Raw genomic sequence first — 26,136 nt, 5'->3', positions numbered from 1 at the left:
AGAGGCAGGATTAGAAAGGGATGGCACAAGGACTGCAGGGCAAGCAGGCTGGTTCACACGGAGATGCTATCGTGTACCCTGGGGCTGTGTTCTCTCTAAACGTGGATTGATTTTTCTCTCTAAATGTGGATTGAACAGTAGTTGTTTGCTCCTTCTAAAGAACTTTCGATTCTTCAGAACTGGTATAAATCTTGGGGGAGAGAAGAGTTCCTTCCTGGCCCAAATCATAAACATTCACTCACTCCGGTTCATTGTTGTTGCGCACTGAGTTGTGTCCTCCCCAGAGATACACTGGAGTCCTAACCCTGGCACCTGTAAACGTGACCTTATTTGGAAATAGGGTCTTTGCAGATGTGATCAAGTTTAGATGAGGTCATCCTCAATGAGGGTGGGCTCTATTCTAAAATGACTGTTGTCCTTATAAGGAGAGAGAGATTTGAAAATAGAGACAGACAGAGGCCGGGCAGCTGTGTGAAGACAGAGGCAGCAATTGGAGTGATGTAGTCACAGGCTAAGGGACAACAAAGACAAAGGCTGGCAACCATCAGAAGCTTCCCTACAGGTTTCAGAAGGAGTGTGGCCCTGCTGACCCCTTGATTTCAGACTAGTAGCCTCCAGAACTGAGCGAGAATAGATTTCTGTTGTTTCAAGTGCCCCGGTGTGTGCTAATTTGTGACGGCAGCCCTAGGAAACTGATACAATAGTGTATTGAGCACCTACTGCTACAGGGGATAGGACGTTAAGTGAGACAGGAACTCAGACCCTACCATGTTCGGTTTGGTGGATCTGGCTTAGTCCTAACTCTACTCTAGGAAGAAACAAACAACAGTAAGTAGTACTGTGTGACCCTGAAGAAGTCACTTTCCCTCTCTGGACCTATCTTTTCACTTTTTCTGTGAACTCAAGGAGTTGGCCCAGATACCCTTCAAGGGATATCCTAGCTCGGAAGTTCTATGACCTGCTGGGGTGAGGACAGGTGGGAAGGGGCGGAGAAAGCATGGACAGTCTCCCATGCTCCTGTCCGCCACCTCCTTTATGGAGCTCATGTGCTCTGCCTGCCCTAGTCACCCCAGGGCCAGATACCAGACAACTAGGGACAGTCCCTATGCCCCAGAGCTCGCTGAAATTATTCTAACTAGCCAAACCTAAACCTGCTTACCTCGCCTCTCCTGTTGCTTTCCGTGGAAACCACAATAAAGGCTGCTGTGGGTGTTTTTTCTCTGCTCCCTCGGCCTCCTGACTGACCCCAGTGCTTCCCTGTGTGGCCTCCCATGGCGTGGTGTGCGCCCTCCTCTTGGGAACCGTGTGTCACAAACTGTCTTTTCAATGGCAGTCGTCTCCTGATCTATTGGCCTTACCATACCTGAATCATATAAAATCTACATTTTCAAAGAGGGATGATATTGCCTATCGCATAGGACTGTCATGAAGAATAAAGTAGATAAACATGGAAAATGGTCTCACACAGCATCTCGCATATGGCAGGGGCTCTAGAAACGTTACTTTCTTTTCTCTCTCCCCTAGCTCTATCTTTTCCCCTCTGTCTTCCTACCTCCATCTCTCTCTTCCGCTCTCCCTCCCATGACTGGCTATATAATTTGTGGGACCCAGTGCCAAATGAAAATTTGGGGGCCCCTGTTCAAAAAGTATTAAGAATTTCAAAATGGCAACCACAGAGAATTAAATCAAGTGTAGGGCCATTCTCAGCACAGGGCCCCGCCTCACTCACAGCTCACGCGCCCACGGAGCCAGCCCTGCTCCTTCCTCCTTCCCTGCCTTCCATCAAGTTCTCTTCTGCCTCTCAAATCTTTCTAGCCTGATTTTCCAATCTCAAGGCCCCAATCTGACCCCCTTTGTTCTTGTTCTCTACTAATGGATTCAAAGTTTCAGATACCATACAGCCAATAATTCCACTTCATTGGTGGGGACAGGAAAGGAGGCCAGTCTGAATTAATGAAAAATCTAAGAAATAAGACTTTACTAGAGAAATACAGTTTTATTACTGATATTCACAGATTTATACGGTGACAGAGGTGACATGGAGAGGAGGGAAGAGAAGAGGAAGTTAGAGTTTGGGGAAGTGATTTAACAAATAGAAAAGATTTAACTTGTAATGAGCACATTCCTTATTTGCGAATGATGCTACTAAACGCTGTCTCCCTTAAGTAGGTTAATATTTCTCTTGTCAGCAGTCACTTTGCCTGGTGAGACATTTTTACTGCTACAGATGATGGTAAAATTCTTCTGCAGTGATTCTATGTAAGGAAACAATTTCCCTGAAATTGTTCCATAGTATAGATAAGGTTATAAATTCTTTTCAACGGGAAATCTAGTACAACAAATTCTCTCTCTACACCCTGCTTCTAAAACAGTCACATCTTCAGAGCATCCTTCTAAAATTCCACAGCAGCCCAGTCTTGGACTTAATCTTCACTGGCTCTGCTGTTTCAGATCTAACTCTCGTCCTGTCACAGTTAGACCCAGACCTATCTTGGGGTGGTAGCTCCAAACAGTTTACATACCCCACACCTCCAAGCCTTAGCAACCTGGGTCTGGATGCCCTCCTCTCAACTGTAGAGCCTATCAACACCCTAACTCATGTTTCAAGGTCCAGCTCAAAGGTCCTCTCCTCCAGGAAGCTGCCTCGGACTTTTCCAGGCAGAACCTGTGTCTCCGTCTGCCCCCCCGCGGCACATCTATTACAGCATCTGTGTTCCTAACAGTCGTTTGTGAGCCTTTTTGAGAGCGAGTGAGAGCACCCGTGGGCCCTGGGTCTTGTCCATCTCTGGGGAGGCAGGGCGGCCCAGCAGTTAAGTAGCAGAGGTGGTCCCAGCCCCACCACTAACCAGCTGCATGCAGCTGGTAACAGCAGCTTCACAGCCCCAGGAGGATTAAATCAAATGATAATCTGAAAGTGCTTAACAGAGCCTGGCAGAAAGCAAGCTCAAAAACCATTAACAGTTCTCCGCGAACACTGGTGTATAAACACGAGGTCACAGGATGGCCACGCGTCCCAGTTTGGCTGGACAGTCCTGGTTTATGTCTGTGGTCCTGGTGTTATTATTAGTAATGCCCACTCTTGTTCTCAAAAGTATCTCGGTTTGGATGGCGAATTATATGGTCACCCTAGACAGCTGGGAGCAGATCTGTTTTATTTACCAATGTCTCCCTGGCACACCAAACAGTGCTTAGCGCATATTAAGTATTTAATAAAAATTTATCAAATGAATGAATGTGTCTCCAGGGCCCAGCAGGTACCTGGCACCTGGTAGGAGCTTCATAACTACAAGACATGGCTGATTTCACAGTATTTCCAAGCACCTCTTGACTCAGAGAAGGCGTGAATCAAGGCTTGGAGAATGAACGAATGAATGAATGAGTTCCCCCCGCCCCATCTCCTCTGTTGTCAATAGTACCTTTGAGAGAAGGGATGACACCTCACAGAGGTAGGGAGAAGAGGGGGTCAGATGGGGAAGGTGAGGCTGGTGGTCCCCCATGAGACTGTGGGGAGAGGGGGAACCTTCCTGGGGCTGCAGCAAGGTCCTCTCTTCATTTCCCAGCTAGAGATTAGGGATTGTTCTCCCCATGGAAGCAGCAAGAAACCACAGCCTACATCAGCTGAACCAGTAGGTCCAGAGGGCGCTTGAGGGTCTGGGACCCTTGCCACCACTGAACTTTCCATACAGGGCACAGGGGTTCAGGGTTCCGGCAGGTGCTGGAACCAGCAGCCCACATAGCCACAGGGGAGAACCCACCTAACTCTAGGTGCCAGAAGCAGAAGGGAGAGGATGGGAACGGTTTCTTCTCTTCCAGGCCCAGAAAGGAAATTTCACATGTTGGTAGCCAAAGATTTTTGCACACAGACCGTGTACTAGGCACGACAGTAAGAACTTGAAGAATATTAACCCAGCCATCAAAACAGCCCTGTGAGGTAGCTACCCCATTTTACACATGGGAAAAGTGAGTCAGAGGGGAAATGACTTGTCAGAGGTCACACAGCTAGTAAGAGACAGAGCCCAAATCCCCCAGGTGTAGGAACCAAACAGGAGTCCTCTCCATCCCTCCCCAACTCACTAAGAGAAAGCCCAGTTCTTGCTCCTTCTGGGGGTTGGCTGTGTGACCTTGAGGCTGGCTCACCCTCTCTGGGCCTCACTTCCCTTTTCCAAGACTAACGATCCAGGATACTAAGACACACCCGATAGCCAGACATAGTTCCTCCGGAGATCACAGCGCTTCAGAATGAGCAGGCCCTTGGGTGGGTCCAGGTGTGCAGGAACATACTGACCCACTTTGGGGCCCTAGGGGGGTACCTGCCTGAGCCCACTTTCTCAAGGACCCTTTGAAGCTGGGCTGAAAAATCAAGCTTCGGATCTGAGAGTCCAACTGAGTGTGCGACTTTGGAGCTCTTGTGTCACCAGGTAGGGGATTCCTGGTGCTTGGGGAAGGGCTGCGGTCAGGGAGACAGGCGCCAGGAAAAGGCAATGCCGGAGATGCAGAGAGCACCAGGCGGAGGGTCCTGCAGCGCTTCAGTCCTTAGAAGCCTGGAAACCGCCTTTTTGGAGGGGAGAAACCCCCAGCCCTGGGTCAACGTCCATAGCTCTGCTCACGTCCCCAGACTGCAGGAATCGGGGCCTGGAGAAAGGGGGCCCCCCAGTACTGGGGAGGGGGGAGCCAGGCAGAGAAGTCAGAGCCAGCTGGGAAGGAAGAAATTGGGGGGTTCTAGCCCCCTGAACGCCCCCCCCCACGCTCCGGGGCTGTTCGGAGCCCCTGAAAGTTTGCGCGCGGCAGGCTCACGGCGCGCCACCTCCCCGCGCCCGCAGGCGCCGGGTCCACAGGCGCCCACCCCGGCCCGCCCCGCCCGCGCCTGGTGCCCGCTCAAGGTCACCGCTGACAAGGCACCTGCCTCCGCGGGGCGAGGGGACCCAGGACGCGCTCCGGCTCCGGCTCTGGCCCGGTAGGGGTCCCGGGGCCGAGGGCCCGTGGAAGCAAAGCCGGCCGGGAGGGAGATAGAGACCGAGGAAGAGGGGAGGAGGCCCAGAGCTCCGGGCCCGGCCGCCCCTGCCTCACCTGCGCCGGCTCCGCGAGTGAGATGCTGCCGCTGCCGCTGCCGCTGCCGCTGGTGCGCGCCCGGCCCGGCCCGGCCCCGCTGAGGCTGCGGCTCCTGTGCCGCGGCTGCCCCGCGCTCGCCTCGCCCCGCGGCCCCGCCGCCGCCCGCCTGCCTGCCTGCCTCCCTCCGCCGTCGCCTCTGCCACCGCTGCACTGCGCTCTGCCCGCCTCCCTCTCTTCCTCCCTCCCCTCCCGCTCCCTCCTCCCCCGCGCGCTCCCCCTCCGCCCTCCCCAAACTCTGCACGGAGAGCGCCCTGCCGGACCGGAGCTCGCTGTCCAGCCCGCGCCCTCCCCCACGCGCACGTGCTGGGTGTCCCGGGGAGGGGTCTCTGGCCTCTCCCAGGGCTCCGTCTTCAGGTACCTCCATCGGCACCAGCCCCTTACCCCACCCCACCCCGCCACCCCACACCATCAGCTTGGCGCTTGGAGGCACCCCTTCCCTCCCTTGCCCTTGGATCAGGGTGTCCCAACCCTCCATTCCCAACACAACTGGAACCTGTGGCTGTGTGGAGTGGGTATATGAGACCTAGCTTTGGGGGAGGGGCTGGCTGGACCAAGCCTAGGGTGTTTAGCCTGAGGGCACTCAGACCCCAGGAAAAATGGGGCTAGTGCAGAACTTGGTCCCCAGCCTCCAGCCTGGCCTGGCCTAGAGCCTGTGAACGCCCCAGGCACACACAGGCCGCAGGTCTCTGAAAAGCCTCCGGCCACCAGGAAGCCGGGCCACCTGACTCCCAGTGCCTCGGACTGCTCCACGCCATCAATTAATCATGCCCACTTGCTTATTTATTTATTGTCTTTATAAAAAGCCAAATGCACTGCTCTGCTCGAAGGAAGAGAGAAGATGGGCCCCCATGAGGTGGGGGGCAGGGAGGGCCGGACCATGGTAACTCTCCATCCCCAGGCCTTGGTTTGTTGAAAGAGGAGCTAGGGTGGTGGTGGGGGGGAGACCCTGGGCTCTAGGTGTCTGGAAAGCCTGCTTCCTAGGAACAGCTGGGATCCTGCTACCATTCATGGGGCCAAAATGCATCATGGCCTGTGCTCTGAAGCCCTGGGATGGCTCAGAGGATATTCACTCTTGGGGGTTTAGGCATAGAGGGAAGAGGGGGCCTGGGAGAACATGACCAAAAGGAAATCCAGCAGGTGTGAGAGGAGGTGTCTCCAGGCTCTTGGCTCAGAACACTCCGTTCTCACTGCTCCACACTTGGCTTGGCAGGCGGCACTACATCTCCCGCTGCAGCCCTCTGCTCTCCCCAGGTGCCCAGAGGACATCTCCCCACGGACGCCCCCCTCCCCCATCCCATTGAATGGCACTGCAGGCCTCCAGATGACCAGCTCCAGGCTCTCCCATCACCAAGTCCTCACTGACGGGGCCCCCACAGTCCCTCTGGGATCTGTTGAAGGGCCCCAACACCTCTCTTCTGGATTCTCCCAGTTGCCTCCTCTCTGCCTCCATCCAGCTCTCACACTAGCCTTCATGAAGCCAGACATGGATCACGGCTGCTCCTGCTGTAAAACCTTCCATAGCTCCCTAGTGCCCTCGGAAGTCCCATAGCTTCGGTCAGCCATTCCAGGTTTCCTGCTCTGGCCCCAGGTGCCCTTTCCACTCTGTTCCCACCTTGGTTTCCAACTCCCCTCCATGATGCACATTTGGCCCTATACCATGTCTCCTGTCTCTCTTCTGCTCCTTTGATGAAAATGCCTTTCTCCCTCTCTCAATCAGTCCCTGTCCAGTCCTAGTGTCAAGGCTCAGCTTTAGTTACTATTTCTTTTATGAAACCAGCAGACACGTTGAAAGGCAAAAGGAATGGGTGTGAAAAGCTGCAAAAGGTGAGACAACTCAGTGTAAAAGTAAATGACACCACAGAAGTCCTAGTGACAAAACTCACCAGCTGGGTGACCTTGGGCATGCCCTCAACCTCTCTGAGCCTGTTAGTTTATTTAAAGGGTGATAATTCCATAGCCTCCTCCAAGGTAAACATGCCACAAATGGTAGCTATTCTTGAGCACCTCCTGTGTGCTAAGGCTCTGGGATTTGCAAGGATGACTTGCTAGGGATTTGAAGGACAGCAGAGAGAATGCCTATAATGACCAGGCAGTACTGAGTGAGGTGGGCTGGTTCTGACTTACGGCTCTCTCCTCTGGAATCTACCAATAAGAAAAAGCAACAGTGCATGTGAGGTGACAAACAGCAGCTGACACTGGCTCTATTGGGGGAGGTAACAAGGAGTGGTGGGGACTGTGGCATCTGCCCTGCCAAACGGGTACAGCCGCTACTCAGCTCCACGCAACTGTTGGCCAAGCAGGGATGTGCGTCTAGACCACCATTGTTCTATTTTTTCAAGAGAAGTCGGACATCTGGATTTTTATGTGAATACTCTTGATCTGTAAATGTCATCAACAATTTATAAAAATTTAAAACTCTGAGAGGAGCAAACACTGTAGAGCTGTGGCAGGTTTTTGGCCAGCAGGCTGGCGGCTTATGACCTCTGGATTAGCAAGAGAAAGATCAATGTTATTTATTTACACACAGACACACACGCCCCTTCTCTCTCCCGCTGAATGCGGTCCTGTCCACCTAAGACGCACAAGGGGTCGTGGGAGTTGAGTGGACAGGATGGGGGGTTCAGGTGAGCACATGGGAACCTAGACAAGGCCCCTCTCGGTTTCCTCATTTGAGAATGGGGGTAGGGGTGGGGGAGGAACTCCTAGGCTGTGGCAAAGTTTATGTGAAGTGACAAGTGTGTGAGAAGTGAGGACGTGGGGGCTCCAGTGACAACTCAGAAGAGCATCTGGTAGCAAGGGAGCTTTGGCAATCTGGAGGCCCAGAAGTCCCACTCTACTAAAAATAGGCCCCTGACAGACCCTTGCAACTTGAAGACTTCTTGAGCGATGGAATTGGCAGCAGATAAAGAGGGAAATGGCCGCGTCCCTCCACCGGACCAGGAAGAAGAGGCAGGGAGGTGACCGGTGCTTGCCGAGCTGGTGGGTACATCATCTCTGAGTTTGCAACAAGAAGAGAAAGAAGCACGGGTTCCCGGTGGCCTGTTAGAAGGGCAGGGGCCAGAAGTGGCTGAGAGCAAAACTGGCCAGGATGGCGTGATCCCGGGACTGCGAGAAAGTCCCTCCAAAGTGATTTGGATGGGATGGGATGAAAGCCAACTTTATTTTCCAATCCCCCACAAGGACTGTGTCTTACTATTTTAGTCATAGTAAAAGTCATTCAATGCACACACACAAAATGATAGTCCTACTAAGCAAGAAGGAGGGGACAACTAAATAAATCGATGAGCGAGGTCCTCATCAGGTAGAAGCCACCTTTGAAACTGCATCCTCTCAGACACATTTTTTATCTCACCTACCTGGAGAACTTGGTACCGGAATCTGTAAAGAGATTCCTGGGCTGACTCAGGCCCAGAGTCGGAATCTCCAAGGAGAGGAGGCTGACGACCTCCTGCCCCACCCCCATCCTCTCTCGAGAAGCTCGGAGACTGAGCTGAGCAAATGTTTATTGAGCAGGGGAGAGGAAATGGCAAACCGGATCCCTCCCATTAAGGGTCTCTAAATGCAGCTGGGAAAACCCAACTCCCCAAATACAAGGCAGGTTGATCAATACACTTGAGTCACAAAGTACCACCAACGGAGACTGAACGGGGATTTCCTCGGGGGAAGATGGGAGGCCAGAGAGAACATTCTGCGCGTATACCCGGCATATTTCAGGCTCTGTGAGAATCTTTTACACTAACAATCTCCCATGTTTTATTTGTGCAGTTTTAAAACTTAAATGAGAAGGAAAAACACCCAGTGCTGAGGCAGCCAGGGGAGAGATGATTAATTCTCAAGACAGCCAGTGAGGAAGACTTCGGAGGTGGAATTTTACAGGGTTTTGAAGCAAGAGGACAGACGACAGAAACAATAGCTGAAATCTACTGTGTCGATTACTAGTCTTAGTGTTTTGAATATACTGATTTCATCCTCCCAACGAGTCTATCAGGCAGGTGTTTGTTAGCAGACGTTACTGATGCACCACCCTGCCCTCGACCTGGCAGGTACGCCCAGCCCCTTGCTCTCTGGGGTCTGGCTTCTCACACCTGCACCCTTCTCCGGAGGATACGGTCCTTGGCCGATGGGAACCACTAGGTAGCAACAGCCTCTATGGTGCAATTCACCCTCCAGGGCTCCCCCAGGGATCAGGCTGAGGGTGGACTTGTCCTGAAGCCACATCTTTGCCAAGCACCTTTCCCTTCCCTGTCCGGCCCCACTCCTTCCCTTTCAGGTTTCTCCTGACAGCACTCTTTCAGTAAATGCCATGCACAAGAATGCCCATCCCAGGCTTTGCTTCTGAGGAGCCAGACCTGAGATCATTTTCCTATTCCCATTTTGCAGTTGAACAGGCGAAGGCATGGATCAGCTAAGGCACTGATCTAGAAAAAGGAAGAGCCAGGCCAGCTGCCTCTTCTCCATTCCCAGAAGGATTTCTCCAAGGGGACGAGGGCCATGTCAAGGGCATGTCAGAGAGAGAGACGAGGCGGGGCATGAGAATGTGGGGGTGAGGGGTCTGATGTGCCTGGAGCGTGGGCGTGTCAGGTGAGACGGGGAGGGAGGCAGGAAGGGCAGTGGCTGGGCAGCCACAGAAGGGGTTTGGCCCCAGCTGAGGACTCATCCGTTCAGTTATCTGATGTGTGTGCACCGACGGTGAGCGGCCAGGCCCTTGCACGATGTGCAGGATTCAGAGATGAATGTGTATGGATCCTCTACCTCAACAGGGGCTAGTGGAATGGGAAGGGGGTTAAGGAAAGGGGATAGACCCAAAGCCAAATGCTCAGGGAAGCAAAATCGGGCAATTGTAGCTGGTTCTGTAGTTAGGGAAGGGAGGCACAGAGTGAGACAGAAGGAGGAAAGATAGAAATAAGGGAAATGTGTTCAACTCCACCTCTCCATGAAAGAAAATGACGCTTGGGCTGACCGTGAACCAGCATGGCAGGGAGGGACAAGTGTATTCCTCTGTAGGACTGTGTTTATCAAGATGAAATTCAAGGGGCTTCCCTGGTGGCGCAGTGGTTGAGAATCTGCCTGCCGATGCAGGGGACGCGGGTTCGTGCCCTGGTCCGGGAGGATCCCACGTGCCGCGGAGCGGCTGGGCCCGTGAGCCATGGCCGCTGAGCCCGCGCGTCCGGAGCCTGTGCTCCGCAACGGGAGAGGCCACGGCAGTGAGAGGCCCGCGTACCGCAAAAAAAAAAAAAAAAAAAGATGAAATTCAACACGGACCAAGAGCCTGTTCTGTACTGTGGTTGTGAAGATGCACCCCTTCCAGTTCCCATGGGGGACTCTCCATCTGACTTGGAAGACAGGGGTTGGATGGCGAACCCTGGGGGTTCAGATTAGGCTTAGTATACACCAGGGTGGCTGCTGGAAAAGCGAATGCCGTTGGAGGCAGGAAACCCCGTCGGGCTGGGATCTGCAGCACAAGCTGGGGAGGGAGAGGACGGTGCTTAGGCCACACGTATGAACCATGACGTAGCAGAGGGACCAGAAGCGTCTGTAGGACTAGGGAGGGTAGGATAGGGCCCCCAGAGGTCAGCCTGCAGCCCTGCCGGGATGACCTTCCACCAGAGCTACGACGAAGCCCCTTCACAGAGTCAGAAGGTGCAGCAAGTAATCTCTGGGGCTTCCTCCAGCCTGGACCTAGGATGGGATCTAAACCAGACTTGGAAGGATATTAGGACCCTAAGAAGTGAGACCGAGAGGGTGTGGGTGAGGAGAGCTGCCAAGCCCGGGGGAAGGAGGAGGAAGGGCTTCTCTCCTATAAATATGTGGTCTTTAAATGTCATCTTTGGAGAAAATACAGCAACCTTTGAGGGTGAGAGTCTGAGTGACATCTGAGAAAGGTGAGGGTAGTGCCCCACTGCATTCCCCTGGCACATGAGTGCCAGTCTTAGCAAGAACTTCTGTCTGACCGGGGGAGCATCAGCCCATATGTGGGGCAAGGCAGGCCGGCTAGAGAGTCATTCCTTCCAGGAGCAGCCCTCACCTAGTGGCTGATGGGAGCTGGGGTGTGAGTTCTCCAGCTCCCCCGCCTGTTGGGCAGGATAACTCTGACCTTGCTGGTCTCCATCAGCAACCAGACCACCGTGGTGGGAGTCAGCTCCAGTGGTCCCAAGGGTAAGCAGCTTGATGATGACACTTTGCTGGCCTCCTTCTCTTCCCTTCCCTGTCTCACTTCCCTCGCCCCTCCTGGTTTCCTGGAATCACCTCCCAAATGAGCTACTTAAGCTTGACTCCTGGTCTCAGTGTCTGTTTTGGGGAACCCAAAGCGGGAGAGCATCACAGTTAAACTTAGGGGCTCTGCAGTCAGAGGACTCAGGTTCAAGGCCCAGCTCTGGCCTTCACCTGGACCAGGTACTTAACTTCTCCAAGCCTCCATCTCCCCATGTTTAAAATGAGGGTGGGGTAATCATTGTACCTGCCTCATAGATGTCATGTGATCATTCATTCATTCCACAAATAGTCATTGAGTGCCTACTATGTACCAGGCACTGTTCTAGGCTCCAGGGACACAACAGGGAACAAAACTGAATTTCTGAGCTCCTGAAGTTTACCTTATTGAGGAAATCAGATACTAAATAAACGTATAATATCAGGCAGTGATAAAAAGCCAAGGAAAAAATAAACCTGGATAGAGAATGATGGAGGTTATTTTAAATGTAAGTGAATTAAATGAGAAAATTCACACAGTGTCAAGCATACTGTGAGGCACACAATAACCATTCAATAAATGTTTGCTAATAAAATCTTCACCACCATCCCCATCATCACCTTCTCTTCCCACCTACCCCTGCCGTTTGCTCAATGACTCAGATGAGAAATATGTATTGGTCCCTTCTCAGTGCCAGACCCTGGTGCTGGGGATACTTTGGTGAGCAAAACAAACATTATCTTGACTTTTGTGGACTCATAGTCTAGTGGAGAAGAATAATAACAAAAACCCTCAAATATCATTAGATATTTACATGCTAAAAATCACTATTTGTAAGGGAAAATAAAACACACTGCACTATGAGAGAAGGAACGTGAACAGCATGTGCAAAGGTCCTGGGGTGGGGTAGGAGAAGGACAAGAGTAAGAATCAGAAAGAAGTTAAGTGTGACTGGAGCAGAGAGAGCAAGAGGGATTGTGGGCAGGAAGAGGTAGGCTGGGGCCAGACCATTCCAAGCCATTCTACCATTTATCGAATGCCAATCAATATGTCAGTCTCTGTTTTAAGCTCTTTGTATGTGTTATCTCATTAAGACTCAAGCAACTCTTTGAGGTGAGTATTTTTATTATAAATCTATACCCCCAAAACCCTGAAGCTCAGAGAGGCAAAATAACTTGTCAAGGTCGCCCAGTTAGTGGTGAAGTCAGAATTTGAACCCAGATCTCTCTGACTCCAGGGTCAAACTAGAATAACAATCTCCATCTTTATCTTAAAAGCCACAAGAACAGTGATTCAAGATAGTGCCATAGGGGGAAACTGGGTTTCAAAAGGTACATGGAACCTCTATGATTTCTTGAAATTGCGTGCACATCTACAATTATTTCAAAATAACAAGTTTAAGGATTTTTTTAAAAAGCTATAGAGAGCCATTGAGAGTTCTTAAGCAATAAGGTGACCTGATGGAAACAGCATTTTGATAGGATTCCATCGGCTTCCCTGAGGATCAGACAGGGAAGCAGAGGCACTGAAATGACCCAGGTGAGAGATGCTGCTGCCTTGGATCTTGTGTGTGGGAAATACAGGGAATTAAGAGATGTTTGGGAGGTTTATGGTGCCTGGCCGTGGAGCTGCTTTGGTTGGGAGGGAGGCAGAGAGAGAAAACTGTGAGGTTGGTGGAAGATCAGTGACGTAGGCTCAGGCCCCAGTTCTCAGCCTGGAGTCTGACTTGCTGGGGACGTGGGGTGCTGTCACTTCCCTGGGGCTCAGTGTTGTCATGGGTAAAATGTGGGGGTGAGGTGCTAGATGGGCTCAAGGCCACCCCAGCTTGAGAAAATGCCACGCCGTGCTAACCTCTGCCTCAGGAAAGGGACCTGGGGACCAAAAGAGCCCCCCAGTGCACACGCTGTCATATTGAACACCATGCCGTTGGTGTTTTCTATGTCTGTGCAGGTGCCCTGCTGGAAATTCAGCTCTCCCGGGGCAGATGGGGAATCACTGTGCCCCTGGCCCCTGGTGCAGGGGCTCACGTGGAGGATAGGCTGCAAAATGTTTAACTAGGGCTGCACAGCCCTTACAGTGGCCTGATGTTTAAAAAGAGCCGATAGTCATGGACTGGCCCAGACTTGAGGAAGCATCTCTAGGCTCAACGGAAAAGGCTTTTTTCCATTGCACACTTTTCAGTGCAGGGTAGACTCCAAAAGCAGGGCAAAGTGCCCTCCTTGTCACGCTGACAGAAGAAAGAAAAACAGGATTCCAACACCACTTTCACCACAAAGGGAGGGAACTTCCCACTGGATACGGAAGGGCTGGGTCCATGGGCCAAAGTCCGAAAGGAGAAAGGAAAGGCTAGTCCCCGGGGGCTCTTGAGTGTCCAGGGTCCAAAGAGGAGCATCCAGTCCTGAAAAGACACCCAAGCGCACTGCAGAGTCACCGGCCCAGGTCCTGAGATATCTGGGAGGACTCTGGGAGAAATGCCAGAAGGCTGGAGACAGGGAGATTGTGTCTTGATTTTCAAACAAGGGAAAATGTGATGTCCAGAAACTACAGCCCTGTATGCTCAAAGGCAATCACTGTGACAAGAGGGACAGACGTGGGTGTCAGTGGCTTGCCCTGCGCCAGGCCCCACCCCCAAGCACCTTGGGTGGGCAGTTATAGAAGGCAAGGCCCTGTTCTTGAAGAGCTTGCAATCTGCCGGGGGTCAGAGACATGCAGTACATTAAGATCAGAGGGGAAGGGGGGTCCCGTTTGTTTAAGGATATCTTGTAAAGCATCATGAGGAGGTGGATTTAAGTTGGATTTATACCGTAAAACCTCAGTCATTAAACCACTGTGACACTGGCAAATAAAGAGGCAGGTGTAACAACAAAACAGAATAGAGAGTCCAGGATAGGCTCAAATCCATACAGGAAGCTGGTGTATGATAAAGGCAACATCTCGAATCAGAGGGGTTCAAATGGACTGATTAACAAATGGCGCTGGGACTAATGGACAATCATTGGGAAAAGATATGATGAGATCCATACCCTATACCGTATGCCAAATGGATCAAGGAGATTGAAATTCTAGCTTAATAACAAAAACATGAACCCATAAAGTATCAATATAAAGCTTGGGCAAACTCCTTTAATACTTTGGAGTGGGTAAGGTCTTTCTATCATCCAAAATCCAAAAGTCAGAAAAGATAGGATTGTTGAATTTAACAAGATAAAAAAAATCTTTCCCATTTCTATGTGGGAAAAAAATACATAAATGAAATTACCAGAGGCAAATGACAAATTGGGGAAAAAAAGTGTATCTTACATCATGGACAAAGGGTGGATTGCCACTATATATAAAGTGCTTCTAGAAATCAAGATGGAAAAGACCAGTAATGTAATAGAAATGGGCAAAGGACATGAATAGGCAATCCCCCCCAAATAAACCCAAAGGGCTCTTAAACATGTGAAAAGCTGCTCAATGTCCCTCATAAGAAAATTTTAATTTAAAACTGCACTGATAAACCATTCAAAAGTCTGACGCAAGCTGTAGGTGAAGGTTGGGGGAGCAAATACTCTCATACATTGCCAGTGGGAGGGCAAATCAGCACAACCCTTTGCAGGGAGTTTTGCAATATCTGTCAAAATGACAAATACAGCTACCCTTTGACCCAGCAATCCACTTGTAGAAATCTGTCCTGCGGATACACCAGCCCACACAGGGAACATTTTATTTCTATAGCATTGTCCAGAGTAGCAAAGGGCTGGAATGACCCCAAGTGTCTGTCAGCTGGAGCCATGGTAAATAACAATGAAACATCTACACAATGCAATAATCTACAGCTACATAAAGAATGAGGAAGCTCTGTATACAGTGATTGGAAAAGAGTTCCAGGCTAAACTGTGAAATGAAAAGAGCAAGATACAAAACAGTCTGTATCAGTAAATGTAGCACTCTTAAGAAAAAATGGATTTGTTGAGATATAATTTGTCTACCATGAGGTTTATCTGTTTAAAGTGATGATTCAATGGCTTTTAGCATCTTTAAGAGTTGCACAACCATCGCCATAATCTAAACTTTATAACATTTTCATCGAAGTTCCAAAAGGAACTTTAGTACTCTATATTTTGCATACGAAAAGAGGAGAAACAAGAAAACGGACACACAGGCACACATATGTACACACACCATACATATCTGCATGTGTTTGCATAATCCTAGAAGGATACACAAGACACTAACACAAGTGTGAATAGGCATTGCAGAGTCGTGTGATGTGGCTGGAACTGAGTGTGCACAGGAAGGGCTGGTGGGAAATGAACCAGAACAGGCCAGTTGGGGCCAGATTGTTTAAGGCCTTAAATACCAGGCTAACCAGTTTGGATTTTAGCTCATCAAAGCCCAGTGCTGTCCAACAGAACTTCTGGCAATGAGGAAACATTCTGTATCTGTGCGTTCCAATATCGTAGCCTCACGTGTCTCCTGAGCACTTGAGATGTGGCTCATGGGACTGAGAAAGTGCCTTTAAAATTTTATTTCACGTTAGTTAACGTACATCTAAATAGCCACCTGTGGCTAGGGGCTGCCACACTGGAGAGCACAGCTTAGACTGTGCGGAGCCGTGGAAGGTTCTGCAGGTGGGGAATAACACAACCTGATTTTAGTTTGAGGGGATGTGCGAAGGATGGATTCCAGGGGAGCCAGTGGAGGTTGGAGACAGCTGAAGGGGAATGGCTACAGCAAGGTCGTGCAGAGGGGAGAGAAACTGACCCTGACCTTAACCCAAAGCAGGGGCCCAGGGCTGGATAATAAGGGATGGGCTTGAGAAACTTCTAGAAGGGAATGTGGATAAGACAACAGATGGTGAGGGCGAGAGCACAGTTGAAGATGACTCTGCAGTTCTAGCTTGAGTAGCTAAGGGGGTGGGGAGAACAAGAATGGAGGGATCCTGGTGGGTGGAGTAGGTGTGTGGGGGGCCACCAAGAAGCGCACACTGGGTCTCACAGCCTCAGAACCACCGAGGGCATCCACGTTTAGAATACAATCTCAATTCCCCACAGGGCAGAGGAGGCCACCAAGCTCTGGCCACCGCCCACCTCTCCACACTCATCTCCCACTTCCCCAGCTTCAGCTCACGCTGACCTCCTCTCTGCTTCCCAAGACACCTAACTCTCTCCCACCACAGGGCCTTTGCACGCACTACTCTACTTATCTCAGGGCCTGGCACATAGTAGGGCTCAAAAAATACTTGGTGATGAATGAAGAAGGCAAAAGGAGGGGAGGATAGAGAAAGCGTCTCGGCTCCAGCTTCCCCAAGAGAACTTTGTAGAGACCTGGGGAGGAGTGCTGTGGCCAACACAGTGACCTGTCCTGAGGACACATGGGACGGGGTCCTGGTCTTCCCAGCCTCTCGTGACCAACAGCAGTGACAATCTGGAAAATCAAGTCCACAACCCCCGCCCAAAGCCGCTGCTCCTTGCTGAAGAGGGTGGCACGCCATCAAAGTGAGAACCGCACTCCCATCAGACAGAAGCCCCAAGGACGAGAGGCCAGCGTGAACACTGCATCTTCCAGTGGAAGTGTGGGGGATGGAAGAGAGATTCGGGGCTCTGGCACCAAATCACCCTGGTCTGATTCCGGGCTCTGCCTCTGGCCAGCGTGGGAGGCTGATCCTCCGTTCTCTTAACTGAAAACTGGTGGTAATAGTACCTGTTTCGCAGGGTGGTTGTTAGACGTGGATACAAAAGGCTTGACACATAGTAGAGCTACAATAAATGTTATCTATCAGGAAAACTCCATGACCTGTGAGACCTCAACCCCCTAATTTAAAAAAAAAAAGTCACAGAGAGTCCAGTGGGAGGCGTGAGCACATTCTGCCCAGAAATGGCATGTCACAGTCAGAGAGATAATAATAAAAATAATGACAATTATGTAGCACTTGTAGTGTGCCAGGAACTGTTTTAAGTGGTTTGCTTTTATCCACTCATTTAACCCTCACAAGATCCCATGTCACAGGTGAGGAAACTGAAACATGGAGAGCTTGAGACAGTTGCCAGGTTACAGCCTGTAAGCAGCATAATGGTGCCGTCTGTGCGCTCAGCCTGGACTCTCCTGGCTCTCACGAAACAGGGACTTCAGGAGTAGGACCCATCTCACCCCTGAACCGGACAACTGGGCCCTCGTGGGTGTCAGCCATCTGGTCTGTCCAGTTTGTTGGGAGAGAACCAGGTACCAGCCACGTGGTTGGAGCAGGAACGTGGGATCCGCTGATTCAGGGGGAGCCAAGGGCCCAGGCCTCAGAGTGGGAAGGCCTGCTTGCTGGCCAAGGTGCCTCCCCTCCGCGCCTCAGTTTCCACACCTGTAGGCAGGGGAAATCGTGCTTATCTTGCAGGGCTGTTGTGAGCACAAAATGGGCTTTTCGTGGTAACACACTGACCATGCTCCATATGTGCCGGGTCCCTCCCCCTTAGGATAAAGCCAAGGTGATGGTATTGGGGTGTCAGGGGCAGGGTGGTGAGAGGAGGAGCTGGGGTGAGGCCTGGAACGGGGCCAGAGCCCAAGCTCTAGGAGGGGAGGGCTTGGGAAAGGGGCTGCCACAGATGGTGAAATACCCCACCCCGACTCCTCCATGGCGTGGAGCCTGAGGCTAGGCCCCCTGGGGGGGGAAACCTTCGTTAGGAAGGGAAATGCAAAGTTTGCCAACACCTTGATTACAACCACATAAAATTATGTATAAATGTGAAGAACGAGAAGAAAAGATAGAGAATGAAAACAGTTTTGGGTTTTGTCTTGTTTTAATTATTTTCCTTTAATACTGTCCTATCCTTTCAAGAAAAGCAAATCAGAAGAGAATGAGTCCTGATGGCCTCTGTCCTCTTGGCCTTCTTCCTGTACTTTCTGCCCAATACAGGCATCTTTCTGTTGACTGTGGACTCAGAAGTCTCCTGAGCGTGAGAGCTGCCAGGGACCAAATCCTGTATTTCTGTGGACTTGCATGATGGAATCTGAGACGTGAGCTACTGTGGGGGGGATGTGCCGGCTTCACTGCATCGTTACCTGTCTGCTGAGCTCCTGGGGAACTGGGCCCCATGCTGGTTGGAAGGAAATCCTCTCCTCCCGGTCCAGAGCTCACAGGCCCAAGTAAGACTGAAACCAGCCAGGATGGACAAAGTATGCTTACCTTAGTCCAGGACGGCCCAAGAGGTTTCTGGAAGGAGGAGGGCTGGAGTTCAATCTTGGGTGACAAGTGGGAGTTACGCAGGGCCGTGTGCACACGAATGAGTGGGTAGAAGGGCGCGCCAGGCAGCAGGAACAGCAGGAGCAAAGGCAGCGAGGTGGGAGGGAGCGCGGTGCGTGGAGGTGACTCGAGCAGCTCAGCGTTTGCAGGATGAAGTGGGAGCTTGTATAACGGGAGACGAAGCGGCATTTCCCCTCAGGAGAGGCCTCAGAAGTCCCATGAGGATGGCTGGATTCCATCCCGAGGGTGTCAGGAGCGGTGGGTGGGCTTAAGCGGGCGATGACATGACCAGAGTGAGAGCGAGACATTTCTGGGAGAGCTTCTGTCACTCCACACCCCTCCACAACCAGCACACATGTACACCGAGGCCACGTGTGTGGCTGTGGGACCTAAGTCCTGTCCTCCGGGCTTCCACAGCTCCCTGGCGATGGCTGCCACCTACGACCTGATGTAACACAACCTGAAAAGTCTTGATGTTCAAGGCTTCAGGTTCTGCGAAACAAATCAGTGACCTACTTTTTATACACCAAGTGAGAAATTTGATAAAACAGGTGCCCCTGTCGATTGTCCCGGGAAAGGCGAATGGGGCAGAGCTAGGGCCGGGGAGGCAGATGTGGAGTCAGTAGGAAGGAGAACGTTCTCACAGTCAGAGCTGCCTGGTGACCAAACGGTCTTCCTTGAGACACTCAGCAGAGCTGCCTAACAGAACTGACTCCCCAGGCTTCCAGACAGGCCTGGGCAGGGTGGCTGTCGGCCAAGGCTGGCACCCACCAGAAGAGGGGATGTGATTGGGACTACGGACAGGGCTCCCCCAGATAAAAATGGATCCTCCCTTCCCCGACTCCATTGCTCCACTTCTCCAAACCGTCGTTATTGTTTTTAGAACAGAGCCTCCTAAAGGTTTGCGAAGAGCAGATAAAGACCTGTCAACAAGTCTGAACCCACTTGTTGAAGGTAGTTTGTTGAAAAGTGAGGCCACCCCTCTCTCTTTCTTTCTTGTTTTGCTTCCTACTGTATATATTTATTATCCCCTCTGGCATTCAACTAGACCAAAAAAGAAGTTGATGGGGGAAAAAAAACCCCTCTGAATAACAAGTTCTCTGTGGGGTGGAGGAAACGTTCATTTCAAAAAAGTCCTGAGGGCGTGCAGAGACAGTCTTCATTTCTCAAAGACGAGGCAAAATCTAAATGACTCTCTGGAGTGTCCAATAAATTGAGTCACATTTATAAGGCACCTCCTTTCTTCACCTCTCATCGTGCAAGTAGCTGTTTGCCCCAGTCCTGGGCTTCCTTCCCGGACGACATGCTGTGAAGCTGGCGGTCCATGTCGTCCTCTGGCCGCTGCCCACCCCCATCTGACCCTTCAGCGGTCTCTCCCGACCCATGTTCCCGAAGACTCTCAGGTTTCATCCCTTCTTTGCCTTGAAGCCCCTGGACCATTGTGCGCATAGGACATCTGGACCAACGTGGAGAAAACACTGGGGTTGGAGTTAAGAAACAAATCTGGGGCTTCCCTGGTGGCACAGTGGTTGAGAGTCCGCCTGCCGATGCAGGGGACACGGGTTCGTGCCCCGGTCCGGGAAGATCCCACGTGCCGCGGAGCGGCTGGGCCCGTGAGCCATGGCCGCTGAGCCTGCGCGTCCGGAGCCTGTGCTCCGCAACGGGAGAGGCCGCAACAGTGAGAGGCCCGCGTACCACAAAAAAAAAAAAAAAAAAAAAAAAAGAAAGAAACAAATCTGTGTTTGAGCCCTGGTTTTGCTCCTTGGTGGCCATGTGACCTTGAACAAGTGGTCAACCACTGTGAGCCACAGTTTCCTCATCTGCCGAGTGGAGTTATTCATTTCTCCGTCCCTGCAGGGCTGGAGGAGGGTGTGAGGGAGGAGCCGCCAAAGCCTCGGATGGTTCCAGGTGCTCAGCTGCCCAGTGAGCCTGAGCTGGATCGTAAAGGGCCATCTGTGGGTGGAGTGTCGGCTATGGTGCAGCAGTGGGGAGGATCCTAATAGCCCAGGGGGCTCCCTTCATTTGCCCGCCCTCCTTGCCATTGACTAGGGGCTGTGCGACCGGCCCTGGCACAGGAGCCACGGGGATACACGCATTTCTGGGCTGAAACAGAGAAAAGCTGACGCCCCTCCCCCTTCTTCTTCCCCCGGTGCCTCAGGACACTTGTGGGGCCACAGTGCAGATGACAGAACCACGAGGTCCCAGAGTCACCAGATGGGGAAGAGACTTTGCAGGAGCAAGAAATACACCTTTTTAATATGAAGCCACTGAAATTTCAGAGGTTCTTCTGCTTCATTAATGAATATACCAGGTAAACCAAGCAACATTTATTGGGCAGTTATTGTACATGATACATGCCAAGCATTGCGCCAGGTGCCAAGGTTACAGCAGTGATCAAAGCGTGTGTACACAGCAGAGTCGGGCCTAACGCAGCGGCAGGGGAGATGGGGCCTGGGATGGGCGTGTGACCCACTCTCAAACTGTCCTTGGAAAATCCTAACTGTTGCAATGGTTCAGAAAGCAGAACTCCGTGTGGGTTACTCTTAGGTCCAGTTAAGTTTGCAAACCAGTGAGCCAGACTAGAGGGAGAAACAAAAGGGAAACACCCTGAGCGCAGGGGCCTGGGTGTTCCAAGATTTTGAGGTGACAGTTGCAGCCCTGGAGGTGGCAAGGGCACAGGTGTTCCCACCAGTCCCCACCTGTCGGCTCTGTCTTCACACAAAGACCTTCCAGGCATTGCTTGCTCTAATGGATGTTTCTGTGGGTAGAGCTAGGGTGAGGCATCTAAATTAAACGAATAAAATGTAATTCCACACCACTGTCCCTGCCCTCGGAGGATCACAGAACAGGGGTCGCCTACAGGCAAGATTCGGTTTATTTGGGATGTTTTCATGCAGCGCATTTTCCTGTGGGGTTGGGTGGATGATCCAGCCTTCACCACTGCAGCGGTGCCCTCATCTATCCCATGACCACTTTTCTGACCACCTACTAAGTGCTGGGCCTGTTGTGGGTACCAAGAGATGGAGACAGGAAGGGGAGCAACTTTGAGACCCAGAGGCTCTGCCCTGGGCTCAGGGACAAGGATGAGCTCGGGGCTAACTGACACCCCATTATGCCCCCTCTGTAAGCATGAGAGCATGTCCATGTAGATGGCCCCACGCAATGTTTATTCAGTGCACAGAGTCTACCACCAAACCCAGAAGTGCCTGCCCTGTGTTTGCTTCCTAGTTCCCAAAGAGCTTTTCCGTGGCGAGATTGATGTCTCCATTCTGCAAGTGGGAAGACAAAACTTGGAGAAGTCACACAACCAGTTGGAGAGACTGCAAAAACCCAAGTCCACATCTCAATTCCTAACCCAGGCTTCTTTCTAGTCCACCAAGAAGGAAACAAAACCTCAAACCCACCTGAACAGAAGAGAGGACAGGGCCCGCCCCCAACAGTACAGCATCCTATTTACATGAAGGAGTGCCCAGCCCTAAATTCAGCAAAGAGAACCACATCCTGGCCTCGGGCCTCCTGTTCCGAAGTGCTGAGGGGGACCGGACTTTTTCCCAAGCAACCCGGAGGCACTGGGACATACGGTGTTATTTCCAGCCTGAATACATTAATCATTTAAAGGCCAAGACCCAGTTTGGAGAGTGGCTGGGTGTCCACTCATCCATCCTCACAAAGCATACCCCAGATCGATGTTCGCCTTGAGCCAAAATCGGAAACGCAGCCAGCCTCACCACGCAGGCCAGTATTGGGAGCGGCTGAAAGTGGAAGGATTCAGAGATCAGGGGCTCTGGACGGGGGCCAGCCCTCCGCGGTGATGCCCCACAACAGAATCCAGCCCACGCAAAGCACCCGCATACCTCAGACCCATTATCTTGGGCAATCCTCCCAGCAATCCCAAGGGGAGCGAGTCGCACCAGCCCCATGTGCAGATGGGGACACAGAGGTTAAGAGAGGCTGAGTGGTTCACGCAGCCACGTAGCTCGTCAGTGAAGCAGCCGCAACAAACAGGGCTGAGCTCCCCATTGGCTGCTCTGCCCGCAGATCTACGCTCTGTCACCTTCAGGTTGACCACAAAAGGGCCCAGTAGGGACTTCCCTGGTGGCGCAGTGGTTAAGACACGCGCTCCCAGTGCGGGGAGGGGGGGGCAGGGGGTGGGTTCTGTCCCTGGCCGGAGAAGTAGATCCCGTATGCATGCCGCGACTGGGAGTTCACACGCCACAACTGAGGAGCCGGCGAGCCACAACTAAGACCCGGTGCAACCAAATAAATAAATGTTAAAAAAAACACAAAAGGGCCCAACACTGGTGCTCCCTGCACCTGCCCCGTCACCCTCACCCATGGGTCATCGGTTATAACATTGTGATGTGTCCTGCATCACGGGCGGAGCTGCCGACGCACCGTACATGTATCTGCGGACCAGTCTTTCGCGGAGCCACGAGCTACTGGAGACGTGGGCCCACAGTGAAGTGGCCTCATCCTACCCTGCTCTTCCCAGCTTCCTCAGGTGAGCTGTGAAACGCCAAGGGGCCAGGCGTTGAGAGAATGGTGGGCACTAGACTGAAAGGTGATTTGGGGCCAAATGTGGGGTCACCAGGGAGAGGCGCCAGTGGGCCGGCCATGGGCAGCTGGGGTTTGGGAGGAGGGACGTGCTGGTTCTGACTGCGTCCTAGGGAGACCCCGCTGGCTGCGCTGCAGGAGGCTGGGTCGAAAGGGACAAGGCTGCAGGTGGCGGGAGGGAGGCAGGGGCAGTAAGAAGCTGGGGCACTCAGCCAGATGGTGTGGCCTGGAGGACGGAGCGTCAAACAGACTGCACGCGGGCGCTAGAGAAAGCACTTGACCTCCACTGAGGGTCTGTATGTGTAGGGAAGGAGTAGGCAGAAGGTGAGGAATACCACGCCAACCTCGGTTCCAACGAAGGAAGAGGAGAAGCAAATCCACTTACTCAACGCAGATTTACTGAGCAGCTATTCTGTGTCAGGCCCTGAGGTTAAGAATTTAGTCTAGAACAAGAAGACCCTTAGAGAGCAGTTGGTTCAAACCCAACATCATACCGGGAAACACAGGCTCAGAGAGGGACGGATGTTGATTCAAGCTCACGCAGCAAAAGGAACAAACCAGAAGTCACTCAGCTCTCTGGATCCCCAGCCCAAAGCCCTCAATGCCACCCCAATGCATCCTTCTCAGCACACTGTCTCAACACTGATTTCCGGACGCATTTCTGGGTCTTGGACCCAACCCGGTGGGCTCATTCTTTGCAGCTATGCAAAAAGCTTACTGCCATCACTCTGCTTCTTGGGTACAAGACGGCTTTGCCTGGAGGTCCCAGACAGTCACCTCCCTGACAGAGGATGCCAGCCTTGCCGGGTCCCTGCTCCAGCTCCTCACTGGAGTTTTCTGACCTACCTGCCCTCTGAGTCTTCCATTCCTTCCTTGGAGTTGGGGTTCACACCATCTCCTCAAGCTCATTCCAATAACCTCCACAGGCCTTTCTCTTGAGTAAATGACCTGCAGGAAAAAAAAAAAAAAGGAAAAGCTGGGCTATTTCACCACCCAGCAAGATGAACTCAACCAAATTACCTCCTTCAGGCCACAAACCGGTTTCAGCACCTGTGTTTAGTGAGGTCTTATTTTTTGAGCCAGAGATCCTCCTTGGATGGCTAGGTACTTCAATGCACTGCGTCTCAGTTTCTTCATCTGTAAAATGAGCATGTGCTGCGGATCCCTGAGCGAGGGTTCAGCCTGGAGCCCCCGGCACAGAGTCAGATCTCAGCAGATGCAGCCATCGCCACGACATGCTGGGACCTCTGTGAGACGCAGGCCGCCCGCCAAAAGGCTGGCTGTTTTGCTGGTTCGTGGCGCCATTTCCCACACATTAGCCTGCCTAAAAGTCATCCGGGGAGACTGTGAAAATCTACAACCTACAGACTGCTAGATCATCCTGCCCCCAGAGTCTGGGATGGGGTCTGGGAAACTACGCTTTTGCCAACTCCTCCTGGGCGGCTGAGGGTGCCAAAGGCCATGTCATGAAAAGGCACAATGTAGGTCGCTGCATCCTCAAGTGACCCCACTGCAACGATGTGGCCTTTGAGAAGCAGATCGTGCCAGCCCGATTCCACATCCTTCCATGATGATGTGACAGGACAGGGAGCTGAGGATGTAGGTGGCCTTTGGAACGTGTTCTTCATCGAGGGGGGAGGAAGGAACGAGAGAAGCCTGGACTTTCAGGGCCCTGCAGGTGAATCACACCTGGGTGCAGGGACACTTCCTCGCTTGTCTCAAGGACAGTTGTGGCTGTGCCTCAATTCCCAGGCCTGACGGGATAGTCATTTCTGTTTAGCCCAGCTCTACTTTAGGACCCCCAGGTATGTGCTTGGTTTACTCAGTCTGTCACTCATTCACTCAATCAACAAACACGACGAGAGCCCCTCCTTGGTGCCTGAACTTACATGTGTTTGATGACGGACTCTGTGGCAACAAAAACATCATGGCCATCCACTTCTCACTTCTCTGAACCATCTGTAAAAGGGCAAAACAATAACACATATTTTAGAGGGTTGCCGTGAGGAGTCAGTGAGATAATGCACAGGAAACGCTCAGGCCCCCTGAGTGCTTCCTGTAGTATGTGCTTCACACGTGCCATCTTATCTGTCCCCTGAACCCCCCTCCACTCTCTATGTCCCAGGAGCAATGAACTTCCCTCAGTTCCTCAGAGGCCCCGTTCTCTCTTGCCTCCAGGCCTTTGCAATGCTGTTCCCTCTGCCAGGAACACACTTCCAGTCCCCGAGCTCCCATTCCCCCTACATACACACTACCTGGCTAACCCATCCTTGAGGTCTCTGACGTCACTTCTTCAAGGGAGCCTTCCCTGACTGCTGCCCACCCCCCCGCCATGCATTCCTACAGCACAGTCTTTCTCAACCTCGGCGGCACTTTTGACATTTGGTCTACACAATTCTCAGTTGTGGAGGCTGCCTGTGTATTATGGGATGTTTAGCAGCATCCCCAGCCTCTATCCACACATGCCAATAGCACCCCCCAAGCTGTACAACCCAAAGCATCTGTAGACATTTCCAAACGTGCAATGGGGGAAGCACGACCCACTGGGTGGGCATCTTGTTCCTCCATCGTGAACACACAGCCTGCAGGTCACTGCGTGTTCAGCATCTGTCCTCCCCGAGAGTCTAAGCTTCATAGGGCAGGAGCTGGGATTGCCCTACCCATTGATGAATCCTCAGCACAGAACTCACTTGCAGGCAAAGGACTGACACTCAAGAAACACTTTTTGAATGGACAGATGGACAGAGAGATGGATGGATGAAGCGATTCACCCAAAGTCACCCTCTTAGCAGATGGCACTGCTGGACTTTGAACCCATTCTCTGCTGGCGGGGTCCGAACTCTTTCTACTTCGCTGTCTGGAGTTTTTGATCCTGCACCAGATGCTCCTCTCCAGACCTTAGTAACAGCAGCTCATGCTCATGGAGAGGCCACTACAGGCAGGGCCCTGAGCGTTTTTCATGGCTTATCTGGCTAAATCCTCAGCATGACTCTATGGGGTAGGCACTGTTATAATCTCCATTTACAGATAAAGAAACTGAGCTGCAGACAGGTTAAGTAGTTTTAGCAAG

General features: G+C 52.0%; 1 protein-coding gene across 10 annotated transcripts in view; it reads right to left on the bottom strand.

Annotated features, from left to right (window-relative positions):
- ATP2B2 (ATPase plasma membrane Ca2+ transporting 2) overlaps window positions 1-23,998 on the bottom strand; it is a 373,485-nt gene extending 349,487 nt beyond the window's left edge. For 8 of the 10 annotated variants that reach the window (XM_059077715.2, XM_067043441.1, XM_067043448.1 and 5 more), the window contains exon 1: window positions 5,068-5,170. The gene's annotated coding sequence lies outside the window, so the exon portion shown is untranslated. Of the gene's footprint in view, window positions 1-5,067; window positions 5,171-23,912 lie in introns of those variants that run through there. The other 2 variants (XM_067043444.1, XM_067043446.1) reach the window with 1 other exon arrangement.
- Window positions 23,999-26,136: the final 2,138 nt, after the last annotated feature.

Source organism: Kogia breviceps, chromosome 10, assembly GCF_026419965.1.
Source record: "Kogia breviceps isolate mKogBre1 chromosome 10, mKogBre1 haplotype 1, whole genome shotgun sequence".
Taxonomy (NCBI): Eukaryota; Metazoa; Chordata; class Mammalia; order Artiodactyla; family Physeteridae; genus Kogia; species Kogia breviceps.
This window is presented reverse-complemented; position numbering and strand designations above follow the sequence as displayed.